Here is a 22,200-nt window from a genome sequence, read left to right on the forward strand (position 1 = left end):
ACTATAATAGAATCTATTAAAAAATTGGAGGGTACAGCTTTGAAGCTGAAAAGGAAGAAATTCAATAGGCAAGTCTCATCAGGCTGTCTAACAAAGCAGAAGTAAAGGCTGCAGGCAGGAGCATGCTGATAGCATGGGTCACTGAGGGTTTACCCAAGGAAAAGAAAGTTGACAGCAGCAGCACAGAGCTAGCTGTTCAACTATTAGCCAATCACCTCAGGGAATAACAGAGACTTCAGTTGGCATTGGTGGAGATTTCAAAATGTACAGCTATTTGCTTAAAACAAAGAGATTTCCAACATGAGCCGTTCTATGCTTAGTATATTGTCCCAAGTAATTATCACAGGCCACTCTGAAAATTACAACTAACAGAAGGATGCAGTTGGCTAGTTTTAGATGCAATGGTAAATCTGATCATGGAACCAGAACCCCTGTCATTAAACAATACTATTGCTGGGTAATCCTGAATTATACTGGTTCTGGCTGGAAGTTTTCTTCTGCTTTAGAAATCTCATCTTTAAGCAGTGAGAAACTTTCATTATATGGCATGGGGAGTTTGAGTGGCTATTAGAGAGGAATGCCTTGCTCACCCTGTCTCCTAGCAATTTGTTTCAAAATGTGGTGGCTGCTGGACATCAGAATTAGTGAATATGGGTTCAAATATACTGAACCATCAAAATTCTGGACAATTTTTGTCTAGTCTCCCACCTCCCCTTTTTAGGGAAGGTGGTTGAGAAAGGGGTGGCACAGCAGCTCCAGAGGATCCTGGATGAAACGGATTATCTGGACCCTTTTCAGTCAGGTTTCAGGCCCAGATATGGGATGGAAACAGCTTTGTCGCATTTATCAATGATCTCTGGCAGGAGTGGGATGGGGGCAGTGCATCCACCCTGGCTCTCCTTGACCTCTCAGCGGCTTTCGATACCATTGACCATGGTATCCTTTTGGGTTGGCTCAGGGAGTTGGGGATGGGCGGCACAGTTTTGTGCTGGTTCACCTCCTTACTCCAGGGCCAGTCCCAATCAGTGTTGATAGAGAGTGAGAGATCCGACCTGCAGCCCCTCCTTTGTGGGGTGCCTCACAAAGGTTTGGTATTCTCTCCGCTCCTTTTTAACATCTACATGAAATTGCTGAGAGAGATCATCTGCCACCATGGGATGAGGTATCATCAGTATGCTGATGATACTCCACTATACATCTCCATCCTGGGTGACATAAGTGATGCTGTTGCCACCCTTTCGTGGTGCCTGGAGGCTGTAAGGTTTTGGATGGGGAACAACAGGCTTCAGCTGAACCCTGGGAAGACAGAGTGGCTGTGGGTTGGGGGCTCCCTGGTATCCAGGAATTTACCATCTTTGGTTCTGGATGGGGTTGCACTGCCTCAGACAGACCCTGTGTGGAACCTGGGGGTTCTCCTTGACTCATGACTCCTGCTCAAAGAGCAGGTACTCCAGCTACACCCTTTCCTGGATTGGGAATCCCTTTGCACAGTCACTCATGCCCTGGTCATCTCCTGCATAGACTACTGCAATGTGCTGTACATGGGGCTACCCTTGAAGAGTATCCGGAAGCTACAGCTGGTGCCGATTGCAGCTGTGCAAGCAGTCTTAGGAGCCCCTAGAATGGCTCATATAACACCATTGCTGTGTGAGCTGCATTGGGTGCCAGTTTGCTTCCAGGTCCAATTCAAGGTGTGGGTTATCACCTATAAAGACCCACATGGCATGGGTCCAGGTTATCTGAGGAACCGCCTCACCCCTGCTATATTGACCTGTCCCACCCGGTCAGGTAGAGAGGGCATGCTACGGACCCTGTCCATGAGAGATTGTCTATTGGCAGGGTCCAGGAAGAGGGCCTTCTCTGCCATAGCACCCACCCTTAGGAACAAGCTACCCCCAGGGATAAGACAGGCCCCCCTCTCTGGCCTTTTGGAAGTAAAAACATGGCTATGCCATCTGGCCTGGGATGGGAGTGGGTACAGGTATTCATGGGGGTAGTTGGCCTGTGAGAGTGCCAAGTTTAAGATCTTCCCATCTTCAATTTTACATTCTACATTCTATATTTTTATATTTTATATTTTGTATTTATATTTATATCTTTATGTATTTATATTGAATTGTTTGTGATTTTTTTACTATTTGTAAGCTGCCCAGAGTCATTGTACATGAGATGGGCAGCAGAGAAATTTAATAAATAAACAAACAAACAAACATAAGGAAGCATAAGGAAGGCCTGCAACATGATGACCATATAAACATCAATAGTGTACAGGTAGTCATTCCTTAACAACTGACCTGTTTAGCGACCATTCAAAGTTATGATGGCACTGAAAAGTAACTTTATGACTGGTCCTCACAGTTATGGATGTCTCCTTTTCCCATGGTCACATGATCGTCATTTGCACGATTCACAGCTGGCTTCTGCACCATGGCTTCTGAGAGTCAATGGAGCAGCTGGCAGTAAAATTGCAGGTCATGGTCATGTGAGGTATTGCACAATGACAGTGGGTGTTTCACTCAATGACAAAGCAGAAGTGAGGTCATAAGTCCATCATGGTCACATGATGTCTCCATCACATTGCTTAGTGATGGAGTTGCTGGTCCCAATTGTGGTTAATAAGCATGGACTACTTGTAATCTGTTTGTGAGGCAGCAGCAGCAACAAGAGCAACAACATCAACAACCATCACTGGCCCAGATTGTGACAGCATGGGTATTTAGTATTGGTCTCTGAAATCCCACATCACCTCCATGCTGCAACAACTTTACTGATACTGCTTTCCAGGCCATTTTTGAAGCTTTAAACACAATGGGATTTAAAATTTAGGTACTTTATGTGGTGATTATGTAAAAAAATCTCAAAAGTACTAGAAAGAAATACATAAAAATATTCTTAAAATTTTAACTGAAACCACAATTATTTTTATTAGGTATAATTCTAGAAAGCATACATTAAAATTTTCACAATTTACTAAGATACATGCTGACAGCTGCAAGTACAAATTTGGCACAACATTGGAAAAGAGGAATTCTGCCAACAATACCAGATTGGGAGACCAACATTGGAGAATATGCAGCAATGGCAAATTTGACAGTATATATCTGTAATAGAAATCTAACCAAATTTAAGCAAGAATGCCCCCTATATATACTATATTTTACACAGCAGAACAAATTTAGCATTTGGAATATGGTTTTTAGGAAAAAAAAGTTTTGAGACCAATCAAAAACAATAAAGGAAAGGATTTAAATTGATACTAATAATAATATGTTTAATGCAAAGTATAAATAGGCTGTGGTCAGTGGTTGGGGAAAAATGGAAGAGGGGAGAATGCATTGCTAGAAAGTGTTCACATATTTTATTTAATATAGGTGTGTGTGTGTCTGTGTGTGATTCAACTGTTATTCTTCAAAGTAGACTTTTTCTCCTTTGTATTATATTCTAAAATAAAAATTTTAGAATTTCTTTAAAAAATAACTTAGTTTAGGCCCCAACTAATGCTAGAAGCTGAGAAGCAATCAGTGTTTCAAAAACTGATACTGGACACAACAACCCAATGAACTCTATACTACTTTGAGGAAAATCAATTATAACTATAAAGTGGTAATTTCTTATTATTGGTGTTTCAATGTTTCAGCTTTTTTTTTTTTTTCTGCCTTACCAGCTGCTTGATAATTTAAGATCTTCCTGCTTTCAAGTCCTGAGAGGAACAGCAAGTAGACAGTAGTAGGAGCTGAAGTACTACAGTTGGAAAAGCACTGTAATGATTAGTGAAGGAGGAAGAAGGACAAGGAGTAAAGTGGTGACACAGCTGCAACCCGAACTTGTGACAGCAATTTATGACACATTAGAAAGAAAAGATTTACAGACCAAGAAGATGGTTACTAACTAAGCATTCAGTATTAACTGATTTATTTACTATAAGTAATTTAATTTAGGTTATCAGTAATATAAGAAGAAAAAGGGGGACAGGTGCAATTGAGCTATCTAGTGTGGTAAATATCTGTGAAAGTTTGTCTTCAAATAGAACAGTGTTATAGCTTCTTTATGATAATCTCAGATTAAGTTTATTCATGGCAAATTGAAGTCAAGTGTTTTTAAATCATCCCCAGTTCCAATTTCAACAACACAGAAATAGCTATATTCAAAAAAGATATTTTTTATAATTCTAGATATTGTGAATCAATAGAGGAAAAGTCTACCCTACATGAATCACGAAAAGACTCATTGCTTCTATTAAAAATCCCTTAGGGATTGCATTAACTAATTCAAATATTATTGAAACTAATTTAGTAGCACCTATCCTATGTCTCTTATGAAATTTAAATTCACTCCATAATAAATTGATTTGTCCATTGACTTCTTACAGGATAGTAAAATCTCTCCAGCCCTAATTACAAAATTTTAGCTCTCTGCAGATGAGCCATCCATAATGGCAAATTTTATTTCAGTTGGCCTATTACATCATTTGCTTCCACAGGGTACAGGAAGGATGGATGAGTTGCAATTATTTTGAAAGGATATATTCCATATCCCCTCCCTATTTTCTTATGTATATCATTTGAGGTATCTGAGGCATTCTAGTGGCCCACATTTAGACAGGCAGTATATGAAAGCTCCACTACCCATAATGATGGTTTGAATTAATTTCCATTGTCCCACCATCACTAAGATTTAATAGGTTGACTCCTGCATGTCAGAGTCTACTCCCAGGTTGCCTTCCTAGACTTTGTGCCAGATGCAGACAAAGATCCATTGCTCAGAATGACAGTGGCAAAAAATCTTCTGGAGAGGCAAACCTAAAAGGTAAAGGTAAAGGTTTCCCTTGACGTAAAGTCCAGTCGTGTCCGACTCCAGGGGGCGGTGCTCATCTCCGTTTCAAAGCCTTGGAGCCGGCGTTGTCCATAGGACACTTCCGGGTCATGGGGCCAGCATGACTCACGGAACGCCGTTACCTTCCCGCCGAAGCGGTACCAATTAATCTACTCACATTTGCATGTTTTCGAACTGCTTGGTGTGCAGAAGCTGGGACGAGCAACGGGAGCTCACCCCGCCGCGCGGTTTCGAACTGCCGACCTTCCGATCGACAGCTCAGGGGTTTAACCCGCAGCGCCAAAGATCCATTGCTCAGAATGACAGTGGCAAAAAATCTTCTGGAGAGGCAAACCTAAATGTTTATAAAGAGGTATTTCACAGATCTGAATGAGGCCAAATGAAACTTTTATCACCAGTTAATCTTCTGCCAGACCTAATCCTCACTTCAGCTTGTCTGCACATTTTGTTCTCTCTCTTGATTCCAGTGGTTCCATATTGTTACCACATGTGGATATTAAAGGAACATTTTGACATAAGCTGGGTAGTGTCTATGTAAGAGAAATGAAGAAAAGAAAATGTTGAGATGTGACAATGATTGATTAAGGTAAAGGCATACAATACCAGGAAGAGGTACATTTTTATTCAGCAGGCATTGTGGTCATCAAATAATCCAGCCATATTTTAGCATGCAAATGGAGTCCAAATCAGGGTGTTTACAAAAGTATAGGTTAGAAAGAGAGATGTAGAATTTAGAGTTACAATTCTATATGAAAGGAAAATATCTACTTGAAAAGAAAGAAAATTGGAAAGTAGGCGGAAATAAAAATATGTTTTTTTCCTGAAACTGCACAAAGAAATAGTAATGCAAAGCCCAGTAGGATATCAGCAACCAAATCCAGGCAGAGCTCTTGGTAATATAAAGGAATTGGGATTCTGACTAGACTTGCCAGGTGAAAAACAACAACAGGAACAAACCAACAATGGTGAGCATCTTATGGGTCAATTAGTAATGTTTCTTGTATCAGAAATAGTTTCTCCTAGTCCAAGTCCTTTAATCTAATTTGGAATAGTTAAGGGATGCTGAGATTCTCTTGACCATCTGCTTGAAATGTTTCTGTACTGGAAAATGAAATTAAACCCTTTTACAGTAGAGCCACCAAATGGTCTTATACCTCATCTACTTAACGATAGAAGTCACATATTTCTGCCAGTGACCAGAGGTGATCTTGAGTCTTTTTAAATAGATCCTTCCTGATGGAAATGTTCTTGGAACCAAGAACATTAATTGAGGCATATTGCTGTTATTGTTATTGTTATTATTTACACATATATCCAGACACACATACACATACAGGGCACAGGATTGACTTTGATCCCAGTATTAAGAAGAATGTATGTATAATAAGCTAACAAGTATTAATGGTTTGTCTTACATGTTTCTAAGTGAGTGAGATAAAGAGGAAGTCTGTCTGTGAACATTCTACTGTAAGAGGCTAAATTTTACAGTAGAATGTTCCCCTCCAGATGGGCATCTGGAGGGGGAGGGGGAGGCAAAGAACAGGTGTGTGATTACATAATCACAGAAATGCTGAGATGTACATATTTGCATCAGACATCCTGATGAAAGCACATAATTAAATCGTTGTATGAAAGTCATTATTTCAATATCTGTAATTTTTTTTCTGCAGACACTGACAGAAGAGAAAGACATCAAATGTGAATCATACATATCCAGCCTCAATCTATTAGCAGAACAGTCCATAAAAATGTGCAAGTTCATTCAACTGCCTTACCCTGCTATTGGTAAGTTAAAGGACTGGAAAGAATATAAGACAAACATTATGGAAATAGAGTGATTTTTATACAAGGGAACTTCCAGATTTTCTTGTGCAATTTCCCAAACTTATTCAAAGAATTTTTGCTCCAGGAAATGTTGTGCTTGACACACAAACTACCCCTTCTCCACCATATCTTTTTATATACTCATTTAGAATTTTTTTTCTTTCTATAAAAAATAAGAATAAAAATATACATATATAATACAAAATATCTTTAGATTAGTCGTTCCAGGAATAATCCAGTTGAAGCATTCCATTTTAAAAAAAAGTACAGATCAATCCAAAGTGGTGCCCTCCCAGAGTTGTGTTAGAGAATATTCCCTGTGGGCTAGCATTTTTAAAGTTACAGGTATCCTTAATTCTTACTTGGTTTCTAGACTGGAGTTGCAAGGGGAAAAAAAAAAAAAGCAGTACTGAGAATTTTGGCTTTTTTTTACTCCATTTTCACTCCTTCCTTAGTTTCTCACCCTTGTCAACATCTAATGAGCAGTTTGTAACCAATCAGCGTACTTAATCTCCAGTGAAATACTTTTTTTGAATGGTCCTAAGGGTTTATGTTATTTTATTTTTATATGTGAGCAGACTCTGAGTTTTCCCCAAGCCTGCTGTACGTGTACAATAACACTTTGTTTATATAAATGTTCACATTCAGAAATGAATTTGCTATTAGAAGAAATCATTTCTCATGTGATTCAATGGCAATTCTCTCATGAAACAGATGTGTATACCCTGCAGCACTGTTTAGGAATTATTTACTGTGTTAATTGACCAAAATGGCCCCATATTCAGAGACCTTCAAGATCTGTGTCCTTCCCAGGAGCACAGCACAAATTACCTTACATTGATTGTACTGGTAGGACTTTGTGAATGAGCAGCTGATGGCACAGCTTGCCCTTTGCCTTCCACAAAGTGCTAAATGGGTCTGTTTTTATGAAAAGTCTGTTACATAGCGGCATTGTATGGAGGAATCTAATAGAGAAATACTTCCATAGAGTACAGCTATAGCTTTCCAAATAGCTCAAATATGGTTGCTACAAGACAGTCTTATATAAAACTTCTCTTCCTTGGCCACCTTTGCCAACCTTAAGCAAATTAAATAGAAAACTCATTGATGAATCAGAGAGGAACTAAAACTTATTAGACTTTTCTCTTTCCTTCTCTTAGGATCAGCAGCTTTTCATCTTGGAGTTTTGATTAACTTGTCCCTTTTTCCTGTACAGTCTCTATAACCTCCAGTATTTCTATTAAAAATGTTTCACAGGATCAGAGTTTTCAAATACACTGAAATATTGAGTTTAGAATTTATTTTATTATATTCTATTTTTTATTGCAAAATGCAGGTTAGCAAAATGGAAATTGCCTTTTGCATTATTAAAGGGTTCTAAGGGTACTTTTTGACATTATATATTAGTAGCAAATTAAATAAACATGGAGCCTCTGTCACATCTGAAAGGTCAAACATAATACTGACATATGGAACTGCAGCCCAACTGAGCTAGTGATAAAAACACTGGTCATTACATGAGCTAATTTTTATTTATTTATTTATTTTCTATCCTGCCTTTCTTATTTTTATAAATAACTCAAGGTGGGGAATATACCTAATACTCCTGCCTCTTCCTACTTTCTCCACAACAACCACCCTGTGAGGTGAGTTAGGCTGCCCAAGGTCACCCAGCTGGCTTTCATGCCTAAGGTGGGACTAGAACTCACAGTCTCCTGGTTTCTAGACTGGTACCTTAACCACTTGGATTGAACCAAGGCCTGTCTAATACAGTATTTTTTTTTCCCACAGTGACCAGACAAATGTCCAAGGGAAATTCATAGGTAGGACAGGGCCAACCTTACCATTATACACCTCAGAAGGCAGTTGCTAGGAGGCAGAAGCAAAATGTTAAAGGGGACAGCAATCTGGTATACAGTCTATTGTATGCTCTCAGCTAATTTTTTACAGTATACTGATGCAGCATAGGATATGTTGAATAAAAAATAGTTCTCAGTCCAACTTATTTTGTCCAAGAAATGGAGGGCACCATCTTGCTATTTCCCTCAGGCCCCAATTTTTTGCTCTGATCAGACATAAACTTAATAGGATCTTCCTTTGTTAGATGTTAATATATAACCATCAGGCCAAGAGCTTCATCAATTGATATGTTTAATCATCTTTTCAAATAGGCCAAGATGGTTGTCATTGCTACATCTTATGGTGACAAACTCCACAGCCTGACTGTGTTTTGTTTTTGTTTTTTCTATTAAATTATGTTATTTCATCATTCAGAATTACTACACAGAGTTTAGCTGGATAATTCAGATTTCATTATTTTGAAGGGCGAAGGGGAGAGGGCAAAAGTTTCTTATACATACTTTTTCTTCCTAGTTGTCTTTCTTAGCAAAAGACTCAAATATTTTAACTTTCCATAAAGGAAATTCCATCCCATTATTTATTTGGTTCCTAGAGGTGAGGTGGGGGACTTCTCAAATAGTACTGTATTTATTTGGGAATGAGCTGATAGGACTATATATAGTATTACATGCCATATGGGACAGTACATGTGTATAAAGGCAAATAATTGTCATTTTTTATTTCAAATATCTTCCTAGTCACCCCCAAACTGAGATGTAGCAATGTCACTAGATAATGAATAGGCATTTTTACTGAGCTACCACACCTGTCCTAGTCAGTAACTATCAAGTAAAACCCATTCAAGATTTCTTCTGATGTCATTATTCCTATCCATGTGAATCTGATAACATCAGTTTTTCTGGGGCTGAACAGTTTGTCACATCTTGAACGTATCTTCCAGAAAGCCTGGATTCCCATCCTTTTGATTTTCAATTAGGAAAAAAAGCAAAATTCTTCAGTACTTAGATAGGTGAAGCTAGGCTCTATTTCTGTATTATAATCTAATATATGATTTTAAGTTTACTTTTTTTTTTAATCGTACTTATGTTTACTTTGTTTTTGTATTTGGGGATTGTTAACATACCTTCTGTGTATTTAAAAGTGCCCTTTGCTCCCTGTATTTAAAGAAACAGGAAAGCATGACCTTAAAAACAGTTGTGTATCTTGATTCTGAATCTTTTGCTTTGGCTTATCTGCCTGTGTTATTATCTCATTTTCTTCTAGACCAAGTATACATCATTATTTGACATTTTGCAAGAGAAACCTCATTGATTTTGTATGTGTCCATAGACTAAAGTGTGTAAAACTGATGCTCATGTATCTATAACTGGAAACTTAAAAAATGACAGGAAATATGAATTTTCATAGAAATATTCAATGTAAACCTAATTAGGAAACTCCTGATATTAAGATTAAAATTTTGAAAAACCTGTATATTGAGTCAGACCAGTAAAGTATAGACTGACAACATGTCTTTAAAATGCCATTTGTATATGTTTCCTTGCTCTACCTGGACATCTTTTCTATGAAAAGTATATGCTGGACTACTGAAGAATGTCTCCTTTGTTGCTGCTTCAGTTTACTCACATCATATTGTGCACAATGTTCCATCATACTATTTTATTCTTGCATACTTGGATGAGTGTGTAACACATTTCTGTTATAACATAGATCTGGAAGAGATAGCCAATACCAAAGGAGACAAAATAAGTATTCAAAACAGTAAAATCATTTTAATCAGAAGTTCATAACTTTGCCATCTTAACATCTTACACAAGTTATGACATTTCCAAACTGCCCAATTTATGAGCAAGTATTGGACTTTTGGGAAGCAGCAGTTCGCAGTCTTCTTATAGTTCTTTGATGAACTATATTTGATAGGGATCAGAATCCATAATAATATACTGTCAGATTTTATTGACTGTATTGGGCTTACTCCCTACTGACCAAAGCATAGAGGATAATTAAGGACTTTATCTAGAATATGACTTAAACTGCATAAAATTCCCCATTCAATCTCTTTACTTGGAGCCAGTTTCCATCCATAAGAATGGAGCTATGCATTTTATTTCTAGTAAGTTTAATAATCTTAGCAAAAGCATTAAACATTTCTTATTGTAATTTCAATATTTTAATCAGTTATAAAATCATAAAAACAAATAACACAGAACCTCAAAAAAGTCAATACAAATGTTTTATCGTGTCCTTTCTACTGCAACTCAAAAAATCCCTTTCCCACTGTTTAAGAAATTATGTAAAACAATAATTCATGTAATTAATACATCGATTGCAAAACTGAAATCAGTGAGGACTGATTTCATCATTAATAAGCCTCAAACTGTGAATTCCACTCAGGTTGCTATAAAAACATAATAATTAAATAGTGACTTTAAAAAAAATACATAATTTCAATTATACCAGTACTTAATTAAAAGCTTGCAAGTAATTTAGATGTGAAATATTAGAAATCTGTAATAGAAATAGAGTTCAGTTCTGATATAGGAATGTTACCTTAACTTTATAATTAACATCAGAGAAAAGGGGTTTCTTTTCTTTTTCTTTCTTTTTTTTTGCCCCCTTAAGAGCTCTTGATTTTTTATTACTCTAAGCCTCAAAATTAAGAGTTGTCACATTTTTTTTAATTTCTCTTCACCCTATAAATTGGCTATATGGTTTGTGTACAACTGATTATTCATACCACCTCTCTGTTGCAAAGTGCATTGGCACCCATCATTTACTCTCATTCAGCTTCAACTGTACAAGGTTGCAAACTGAGCACAAAATTTGAATATTTTAATAGTTAGCACAGTCTAAAAATAGCATCTTTATGAAAATTTTGAACTTTAAGATAAAAATGTTAGCTTATAAAATATGTAGGCTCTTTTATATTGTCACTGCAGTTCTAGCTGGATATATATCTTTACAATAAAACATGTCTCATTTGGTTAAAAAGGTAGCTAATTAACTCTATTCTTGTGCTACTTTTAGACAGATCTGTATAGGAAAGAAAATTTCCTACCTTGTTACATCTATCTTTTCTTTCTATAATAAGCACAGCAGGCATTCAGTTAAGTTATGAAAGAATATAATTGGCAATTGCAAGGAAAAGGACTGAAAATAGTCACAGAGGTCATGGCTTTATTCATTTTATTGATAGCATTTATATATTGACTTTCCCACCCAGAGAAGAGTCTTGAGGCAGTTTCAACAATTAAAACAATAAAGTATTTCTAATTAAATAAAATTTGAGATGTCAGAAGCAATTATTAAACTACCGAATAAAAATAACCAAACTTCTATTAATATCTATTAAAAGTTCTATTAATAGTTATTAAAAGGATACTTTGGGGGTCAAAGATAGTCAAAACTGGGGAGCAGCCACTGCGAAGTCCCTGTCTCATATTGCTAGGAGTTGCACCTCCCTTTTCATGACAACTAAAATCAAAAACATGAAGAATCATGCAGGAGAAGGGTGTGGGGGGAGAAAGAAAGTTAAACTAGCACTGCCCTAGATTCCCAAGAGTATTTTTCCCTTTAGCTCAGTTAAGGAACCTTTAGTCTGGCAAGATTCTGTATATGGTTGAAGCAATAAAGGAAACTAGATTTGCAATTCCGACTCAGTGTGGTTTTCTTCACCAATTATCCTGACAGTTAGTTGTGATTAAAGTGTATTGTAATTGCATAGCTTAAAATGCCATTTAAGATTCTTTTAGGAATCAACTAACTTTTCTCTAAAGATGTAGTTAATAGATACATTGCTTTTCTTTTCTTAGATAGCAATTTACTTATCATTGCAGTTTCTATCTTTATACTAACAAACTTTTTGGTATCTGGCAATTATGATGCCAAAAGTTTTGGTTAGAATAGATCACTTATGAGGACATGATCCAGAACAGGTTCATAGTAAATAATAATAATAATAATAGTAATAATAATAGTAATAATAATAATAATAATAGCAGCTTTCCTGCTCCCCTGTATGATCCTGATCTCAGTATGAGCATTAGAAGGAAACAAATATTTATATGAATGGTAAATAGCCCCTTTAAAAGTTTGTTTTATGGCATTCTGCTTCCCTTTATTCAAAGGGAATAGTGTATGTTGTGGCACTTTTCTTTTTTTCCTGGAAAAGGAAATCTTAGCCAGAATCTCTAAGATTAGTCCAATTCAACATCCTCTGAGGTTAGTGGAAAAATAATTTCTGTCCAAACTACAGAAAATCAGATCTTACATTTCCCCTTAGATTCTGAGTCAACCTTCTTAGCACCAGAGAGTTTCCCACCATTGAGATGCAGCCCCATTATAAAATTTATTTCTCATTTTCTGTTCTGTTGTAAAGAATAAAAGGAGTGATGTAGGTTCTCCCACTCAAAAATTAAAAAAAAAAAAAATCCACCAAATAATTTTCTAAGCTGGGACTGGGCTTGAAGGCTATAAAGTGAATTGGTGAAGTTATTGTGTACTTTAACCTGAGGATATAATTAATCATATTTTAGTGGGAGAAGGCACTTTGTAAAAATTATTGCAGCTTATATCAATAGTAATAATAATACCATGCCTTCTTGTAATTCTAGATGCTGTGTATGGCACATAAAGTGTGTGTTTGCCTGTCTAAACTTTTAAAAACTATTCAAGTGGGAATTAATCTTACACAAGATGTGCAGACTTCCCTAAATTAAAATTAATAATTTTGAAACAGATTCAGAAGAGAATTGCAAAAAAAGTTTTGTTTTGTTTTGTTTTGTAGAAATGACACTCTGGAATAACAGATACTTCTCATTGTAGATTGATGGCCCATATACTTCAGTAAAATTATTATAATAAGACAGCAAGATAGAAATATAGTTAAAACTTGCCAGATTTATGAACTAGACATTATTTTATCACCTTGATCACCTTGATTGACCAGACTGTTGCTGGACAGAGTCCTGCTGGTCGCAACTTGTCTCAATTCCTGGCTTTTCTTCTTCATGTTTGTCCAAAGTCCTTGACTATTGGATCTTCCCATCTCTTTGGAGGTTGGCCGATAGGTCTTTTTACTTCTCTTGGATACCATTCGGCAACTGCTGTTGTCCAATGGCTATCCAACATGCGTACAACATGTCCTGCCCAGGGTAGCTTCTGTTTTTCAATATTCGATGACAACATCATTTATTCCATTTCATGTTCTAATCTGGCTGCTTGGGATGTGGTCTCAGAGAGAAACTTTCAGCATGGATCTTTCCATAGCCCTTACTGCTCTTGAAAGCTCTTCCTCTTCTGCCTTTGTTAGCGACCATGTTTCACTTCCATATAGTACCGCCAATAGGACAGCCGAATTAAAAAGATTAGCACAGTTTTCCATCGATCTTCTCGTTCTGTAAGACTTCACTAACAAATCTGTGGCTAAAACAACTCTTACATCATTTTATATTTCTACATTTTATTCATTTATTATTTTATTCAGAAATAAAAAATTACCTGTTGATTCTTCCCATTCAGTAGACAATTATTTGAAGCTGTTGGAGAAAAGGAGAAAAAAAATGACATAAAAATAATGAGGCGGAGTTTTGATTCAGATACTAACTTGACTGGGCTATTTTTTTATTAAGTGTCAAGTTAAAATTGATTTTTACAGAATTACTGTAGATTTTCAATACTTTTTCCTATCTGAAAGATCACACAAATTGACTTATTTTTTCATCATCACAAGACTGTACTGTAAGACTTTTAACTGGAATTATCCCATTTGTTACTGTATTCATGAAATCCTAAAAAATGAAATGAGATTTGTAAAATAGAACAATACAGAGAAAAAGAAAGGGAAAGAAAAGCACATAAAACCCCAATATTCATATAACTGTTTCAGGAAAATGGGCAGCTAACACGTCACATCTGTCTTATTGAACACAATGGCTTAAAATAGTTTAGAATCTGTGTTTCTTAAAGCTCCAATATTTTGTTTCCCTTTTTACCCAGCATAGGTTAATATTGCATTGTTTATCTTCTGCCACTAGATTCGTAACATTCAGTTTCTTCTCTGCATTATCATATTTGTGTGCAGTATCCTGCTGTTTTCTGCTTGCATATTCATAGTCTAATGTTCCTCTGTCTTACTAGTAGGCATATATTATGATTATATTCATTCCAAAGTTGTTGCTCATATTTAGCTGAAAGAAGAGTAGTGGTCCACATGACAAAGAAAAGCAGTGGTGTTTAGAAAAGCCCTCAAAAATGTGATCCCTGTAGAATGGCCATCATGAGCATCAGAAACCTGGCCATAAGGATGATTCTGCAGTGTTTGATTTGTTGTTTTGATCTCATAACATTAACTAATGTTTAATAACCTGCAATGAATCATTCTGTTACCTTTTTCCCATATTAATGACCTGAATTCCTAATTTATTGTTCATACAATGCAAAGATAACATTGATTACAGTTCAGCTGAGTAAGGCTCATGCACACCCAGTTAGATTAAGGCAGTTATGAAATAACCTCAGATACTGACTTTCTGGGAGTTGAAAACCAACCTAAAATAGGCATGTAATAAAATCTAGGATGCACTAATCTGTTAAACATTTATTTGCAAAATGAATCTTCAGTTTCAAATATAAATTGTAATGTTTTGTATTCATAATCTCTCTGTGTCTCTCTCACACACAGATCCCTCTCAGATGATTAACATTTAGAACCAAATACCAAATATAAAAATATAGTGTGCAATACTTTTTGGAGTTCTTATCATTGGGAGGAGCTGAAATTTGGATAATGAACGACAATGAAGAACCTTAAGAGTGAGATCAGCGACATTTTCTGTCAAGGCTATGGTCAGTTTGAATAAGCATTTGGGGAGTTTATATGTTAATGGTGGGTTGTACTTCAGCAAACAATAGGTGGTACAGCCAATTTTTGGTGGAACCATTCTTTCCCTCCGCCTTTTTCTCTCTCATAGTATCTTGAGAAGAAATGGTCTAAATTAGGAAAATTAGGTTCAAGGCTGCATGAAATTAGATCAGGCACTACATGTTGTCCTTCCTTGCCCTAAGATAATCAGAGTTACTTCAGATCATATAAATCTTTAACATTTTTTTAATTGGTCAAAGCTTAATTATCAAATGTATTTGTTGATAGTAAAACTGTAATAATTTTGAATCTGGAATCTAAGCTAAAGTCCAACCTTAAATTAAATTCCACACTCTCATTCATCTTTATTGCTAGGTCATATACAAAGACATGGCAACATATCTTCTTTTGGAAAGAAAACATATAACCTGTCCTGCTTCAGGTTTCAATTACACACTCAGTTGCTATGTAAATTAGCAGTTTACACAAGGTCAACAGCAGACAAGGAATCCAAACCAAAACAGGGTCTCTGAAAAGAGAAGTTTGCCTGGGTGGCTATGCTTTTAACACATAAGAATAGTCAAAATCCAGTCCAAAGTCAGACCTTCAAGGTTTCTTACATGAACAGGATTCACAGGAAAGTCACACAAGAGTTGGAGATCAGACAGTTGTTTCCAATGAAAGAACATAGGCCAAAGCTGCCTCTTAAATCAGACTGCAGCCAGCTGTCTTTAATCAGGAGATTTACTCCCTTGCTTGGCTCTCCATCTACTTGCCTGGTGCAAGGACTTGGCAGCCTTATATCATCATCATCATCTACTGCTCTAGCTGTTTTGGTGGTGCCTGTGTTTAATCAGCCTCAGGTGATTCTTGGCTTTGTCTCTCCTGAGGCTGACATTCCAAAAATTCAGCTGGAACAGCTTCTTTAGAGTCAGATTCAGAGTGTGAGTCCTAGGCCATGACACTACTATTATACATAAAAAGTGATAATGTGTAATATTGTGAATATAATACCTTAAAGCAATATTTATTTTAACCCTTTATATGGTATAATCAGTGCCTCAGCGCTGCCTTTTAATCCAGCCCTTTCCAGCCGCTGGTAGGATGGTTGGTATTTGTTTGTTTCTGCTTAGAGTAAGACTCAAATATGCCCTGGTTACCATGGTAACAAATCATTTTCTTAAGTGTCAGCAGGGTGAACAAGTCAGGCCTAAATGTTCCAAGGTTGGGGTATGGAAATGGATGACCAAATAAGCAAAGCTGCTGCTTTGGGAACTTGCCTGGGGAACTTGCCTGGACTTGCTGCCAGAGGTTTCAGTTTCTGTTTCTGTTCCTGTTCCTGTTCAGTCCAGCTCAGCAGCAGCTCTTTTGCTCAGTGCATGTTTGTGCGTGTATGAGCTTGTAAATATGCCTTTTTGTATTTAAGGACTTTGCCTATCCAGGGCTCTGGATAAGGAAACTGTTTATGTTCTATGCTTTGTTTAAATACAATTATTTTTGTTGAAATGCCTGGTGTCTTCTTTCTGATCTCTCAGGCCGAACACTTTCCAGCACTCTGCACAAACTCCAACAAGGATTTCCCAAGGTCAGCCACCTCAGCTATCTGTTGGTACATCCCATGCAGGGTCTGGTCTTGCCATTGCACTTCCTCTGCTTGATCTTCCTTCAATGTCTATTGCTGCCTCAGGCATTCTTTCAGCAGCTCAACTTTAGGCGCCATCTTACTGAAGTACTCCTGGATGCTCTGGCTTTCATCCAGAACAGTGGCTTTGACACTCACTGAACTCCGCCCACCCTCTTTCCACCTGGTGTACAGTCTCTGGGTGCTGGACTTGGGGTGAAAGCCACTGTACATTGTGAGGAGCTTCTGGGTCTTCACATTGGCAGCCCCCATGTCCTCCTTTGGCCAGCTCACTATACAGGCAGGGTATCTGATGACTGGCAGGGCATACATGTTAATGGTGTAGATCCTGTTCTTCCCATTGAGCTGGCACTTCAGGGCCTGTCTTATCCTTTGGTGGTACTTGGATGTTGCTGTCTTCCTTGCCTCCTCATTGTGGTTCCCATGTGACTGTGAGATACCAAGGTACTTGTAGCTGATCTGTATGTCTTCTATGTGGCCTGCTGGTAGTTCCACCCCATCAGTCTTGACTACCTTCCCTCTCTTTACTATCATCCGGCCACACTTCTCCAGTCTGAATGACATCCCAATTTCCTCACTGTAGATCCATGTCAGGTTCACTGATAACATACAGCATTTTGTTACACCAGGTACACTCATAGCATTTCGTTCACTCATAGCATACAGCTTGATGTCATCCATGTAGAGGAGGTGGCTGATGATAGTTCCAGTCTTGAATCTGTATCCATATCCAGTCCTTGTGATTATCTGGATGAGGGGATTCAAGCCTGTGCAGAACAGAAGTGGGGATACTGCATCCCCTTGGAATATGCTGCATTGATGGCCACTTGTATGAGCTGTCTTGAGTTTACTTCCAGTGTTGTCTTCCACAGTACTATCGAGTTCTTGAGGAAGGTCCTTAGTATCCTGTTGACTTTGCATACTGTCAGGCATTCACAGTTCCATGTGTGTGGCATTGAGTCATTGGCTTTCCTGTAGTCAATTCAGGCTGTGCTCAGATTGGTCTGTCTAGACCTCGAGTCTCAGGTGACTGCTCTATCAATGAGCAACCAGTGTTTGGAGCCTCTGGTGTTGTTCCAATGCCCTTCTGAGCTGTGCTCATGTACTGGCCCATATATACATATATACATAATATAACATTAATGAGTACTGAGTACTGAGTGATAATCCTACTGAAGATACACAGAGAACACTAATACATTTGAGAAAAATGTTTGCTGACAGTGAGATAAGGAGTGTGTTAATAGAAACAGAGTAGATGGAATTTGCTACACATTTTATGATGCATGGAAACTAATGATTCAATTGTAAAACCATGAACAAGACATAGTCATGATTATGAAAATGTATATAGACAATGGGAAATATTATGTGTTTCTTTGATCATCTTGGAAACCAGTCTTCTTAATTTTCTAGTCAGTAGAGTGTAAATCACTTTTTTACTCTCTGTGTGTGAATACACAGAGAAAGACAGAGTATTGTTATCCCTCCTCCCATTAATAGTGTGACTTTTAAATACTATGGTCATATATATACAGTATAAATTTTCTACCTTAGAAACCAAATCCAGTTTTTTTAAAATAACTCTGTAGAGATTTAACTAAATATGATGCAGAAAAGGTCTATATTAGACATGAATGCAGATTTGTTCAGTCTCCTTATTCCTAATAATTTAGCTAATTCATCAGATTTCTACTTAAACTAGCTGAAAGAATGAAAGATTTAAAAATAGAGATTTTTAATCTGTTGTTCTTAAAAGTGTGGATTTGAATCCCTTTATACTTATCTATGTGTAAGGTGGTGAATCTCTTTTCTGAAAGATTCTTCATCTCTAACAGCTACAGAGCAAGCAAGTGTAACAGAAATAAAAAAAAACGTGTAACCAAGTGGTGTTTACAGATCTGATCACCTTTGGAATTGAGTCATTGCTGAATTCAAATACTGGATGCATGTATAATTTAAAAGTAGATAAAGGATAGCTTGGCAGAACTAGAAAGAGTATTTTTCCTTTATTTGGCTCTTGTTTTTCTCCAGGATCAGAAATAAATAATACCAAGACAACAAACAGAAGCAGTTTTAAAAAGAAAACAGATGAAGAACTCAGCACTCCAACGCTCTATGAGACTACTGTCTTTTCTATGTCCCATTTGCATTGTGCTGTTATGAAGTTTGTCCCCAAACATGGAATTTATTCTGAGGAAAAAAAACCTGCCAAATGTTCAGCTGAACTGGTAATTTAGTAACAGAGATGGCATTCCCTACATACTGTAATTATAATGCACTACATTTCATGATAATCTTATAAAGCAATTCTCTTGCTATGTTGTTAAGTAAGCTAAATATTGTAAATCTTAGATATGTTTTATTTTTCTGTAGGGTTTTCTGTAATGTTTTACATCGAAAATCATGTAAAAAAAAATACATACAAGGGAGCATGACATAATAAAACTTCTGTATCTCTCTGCTGTGAAAGCTTAAAGGAAGGTGGACTGTATATACCCTTCTGAGAGCTTCTAAATATCTATTCCTGCAACCACTGAACACCAAGATCTGGATAGCTCCTAAAGTTAATGCACTGTATAGATTCATCTAAAATGTAAAGGTTTGTGAGTTCAATTACTGGTAGAGGGTTTGAACACCATAGAATTACAGCTGACTACCCACATCTAAAGAGTTCCAATAAAGGGAAAAAAAAGTCATGTAGTGCCTCCTGGTTGTCAGTGTAACTGAAAAGTACCACACAGGATTATACACTGCTCAAAAATAGAGAGTAAGAACTTCAGGGAACGTAGAATGTGTAGACCACTCTGAGAGCTTATCCAAGAGTGCAGCAAATTTTTCTTGCAAACTTTGGAGATGTTTTAAGATCCAAAATGTTACCTTATTGCATCATATCTAAGATATCCATAGCATATGCATGATTGGCAATGTTCTGATAAATTTGCTTTGAAATACTGAATGACATGTGGGAGATCATTATTTCCAAAGCACAGTAGGACAGGGCTTCTTGCTGGATAATTTAAGGAATGTTGAAGTGTTAACACTTGCTAATAAGTAGCTATGAAAGCCCATCTCCTGAAGCTTCATGCTTGCCATCAGAACTGGGAAAGCATGCTTTCTTCTGTCAGCGGGAAACCCCCCCCCCCCCAGAAGAATTCCAATCCACAAGGTTCGATGATGCAGAGAAAAGAGTTTATTTGTAACGCGTTTGCAAAGGCGGGTCCCTCCATGCAAGAAGGAACCCTGAATGAAGTTAACACAAAACTTTTATACCCTATCTATCCTCCCCCTCTCCGGGGGCTCAGCTCACAATCTTACTTCACAAGTATCCTTGATTGCTGGATTCTACATGTCAGCAGGATGTTCCTGCAACTCTTATCACACTTATCACCTACTTGTTTCAGGGTTTCATCCTACTCAAGCATATCTTTGCTGGCGCCAGCCAGCAGTTTATACACAATTAACTACAAATTTCTAACCTAAATAACTTTATCTAACACCCATGTCCTCCATTCTCCCTTCCGTTCAGGGTCCGATGGCATATTTCCCTTTTCATGAGTTTGAGGCACATACAGGGGGTTTTCTTCACCTTGCCCCCCACTCACACTTCCATATCACCCTCTTTAACTGAACTCAATCACTATGTACTGTATAGTTGAAGCAGAATTAAAAACAAACAAACAAAATGTTTATGATCATTTTGTTTTGTTGATTTTGTTGTTCCTCAAATTATTTTATTATTGGATTGTCTGTTTGATTTTATGTTTTCAGCTGTTTTTATGTTTTTCTAGTTTTGTATGCTGCCCAGAATCCACTGGAGTTGGGCAGCCAGTAAATTTAAATAATAGTAATAGTAGTAGTAATGTTACTACAGACTGTAAGAGCTGTATACATATGAAGACCACCATTTTGGGAAGGCTGGTGATAGTTTATAAACTGTATAGATAACTATGGAATTATTTTTGTTGAGAATTATGATGGGTGCTAGAGTTCCTGGGCTGGATTTCAAAGACTTTCAACAAGCAGCAGCTGTTTCTTTCAGCATGGAATATGGGAATCATAAAACAGGGTTTCTGTTAAACTATGGAAGTGGTGGGAGGAAATGATACTGAAATAAAAATCCAAGGGGTTATATGGTAGGGAAACAAATTTAATCTGTTAGAGGTAATCAAGTATTGGAAATGGCTTTGGTTACAATAAAGATTCATTTCTAGTCATGCTGTGTTGAGTTTCAGAGAAGCTTTTGTTAGGTTAGAGCCTATCCAGTGAAGTCTGACAATTTTCATAATGAGGGATAACATAACATGCTGTTCATTCTGCTGTAATAGTAATATGGTAAAATAAAAGTCTTATTAATTTTAATACATAGGGAATGAATCATATTATTTATGAATTCTCATATGCTAGTGATAATAAAAAATAACAACTGTTATAGTGAGGCTTATGTGTCAGTTGTATGAACAATGAGTACTATAAAAATATATGACTAGGGTTTTCCAGAATTACAAACTAATTGTGCTCTGTATCAAGTAAGTAACAACTTTAGTTGAAAATCTTTTCCACATTACACTGTCCTTTAAAAGCCTTTTTTTTTCAGTTTTGAAGCAAGACTGAATTTAATTTTCTCAATGTGTCAGGTATTGTGATTGCTTTATTATGCCACTCCTATCTTATCTGATTTTAAATTACCATATGAATTTACATTTTAGACAATAAAACAAACATTGGTTTAAATGTATCTAATCTCATTTTCAAAGATAGATAAGCAACAATCAGCACTTTAAAATGCAAGTGATAGCCCTAAGCTGGGATCTAGAATGTAACAAAATTATCTGTACCAATCATCATTACCTATAATAGTACTTGCAAAACAGAAAACACTGATGCAATTAATTCTAACCCCTACATGGCGAGGTTACATATTGTTTGCTAAATTACAATGCTGCAACAGAAAAAGAGCTTCTGCTTAATAGGAAGCAGTTCTCACAATCTTTACTATCAGTGTGGCAGAGTGAGTTGCCCTGATGATGAAATATTCTCAAGGTTAAAGATAGATAGATAGATAGATAGATAGATAGATAGATAGATAGATAGATAGATAGATAGATATTTCCTGTGGATTAAACTCAGGCTCAGTGTTATGGAGAAACAAAGAAGTTTAATGAGTTATTAAAAGCCC

This window comes from Candoia aspera, chromosome 5 (assembly GCF_035149785.1).
Source record: "Candoia aspera isolate rCanAsp1 chromosome 5, rCanAsp1.hap2, whole genome shotgun sequence".
Lineage (NCBI taxonomy): Eukaryota > Metazoa > Chordata > Lepidosauria > Squamata > Boidae > Candoia > Candoia aspera.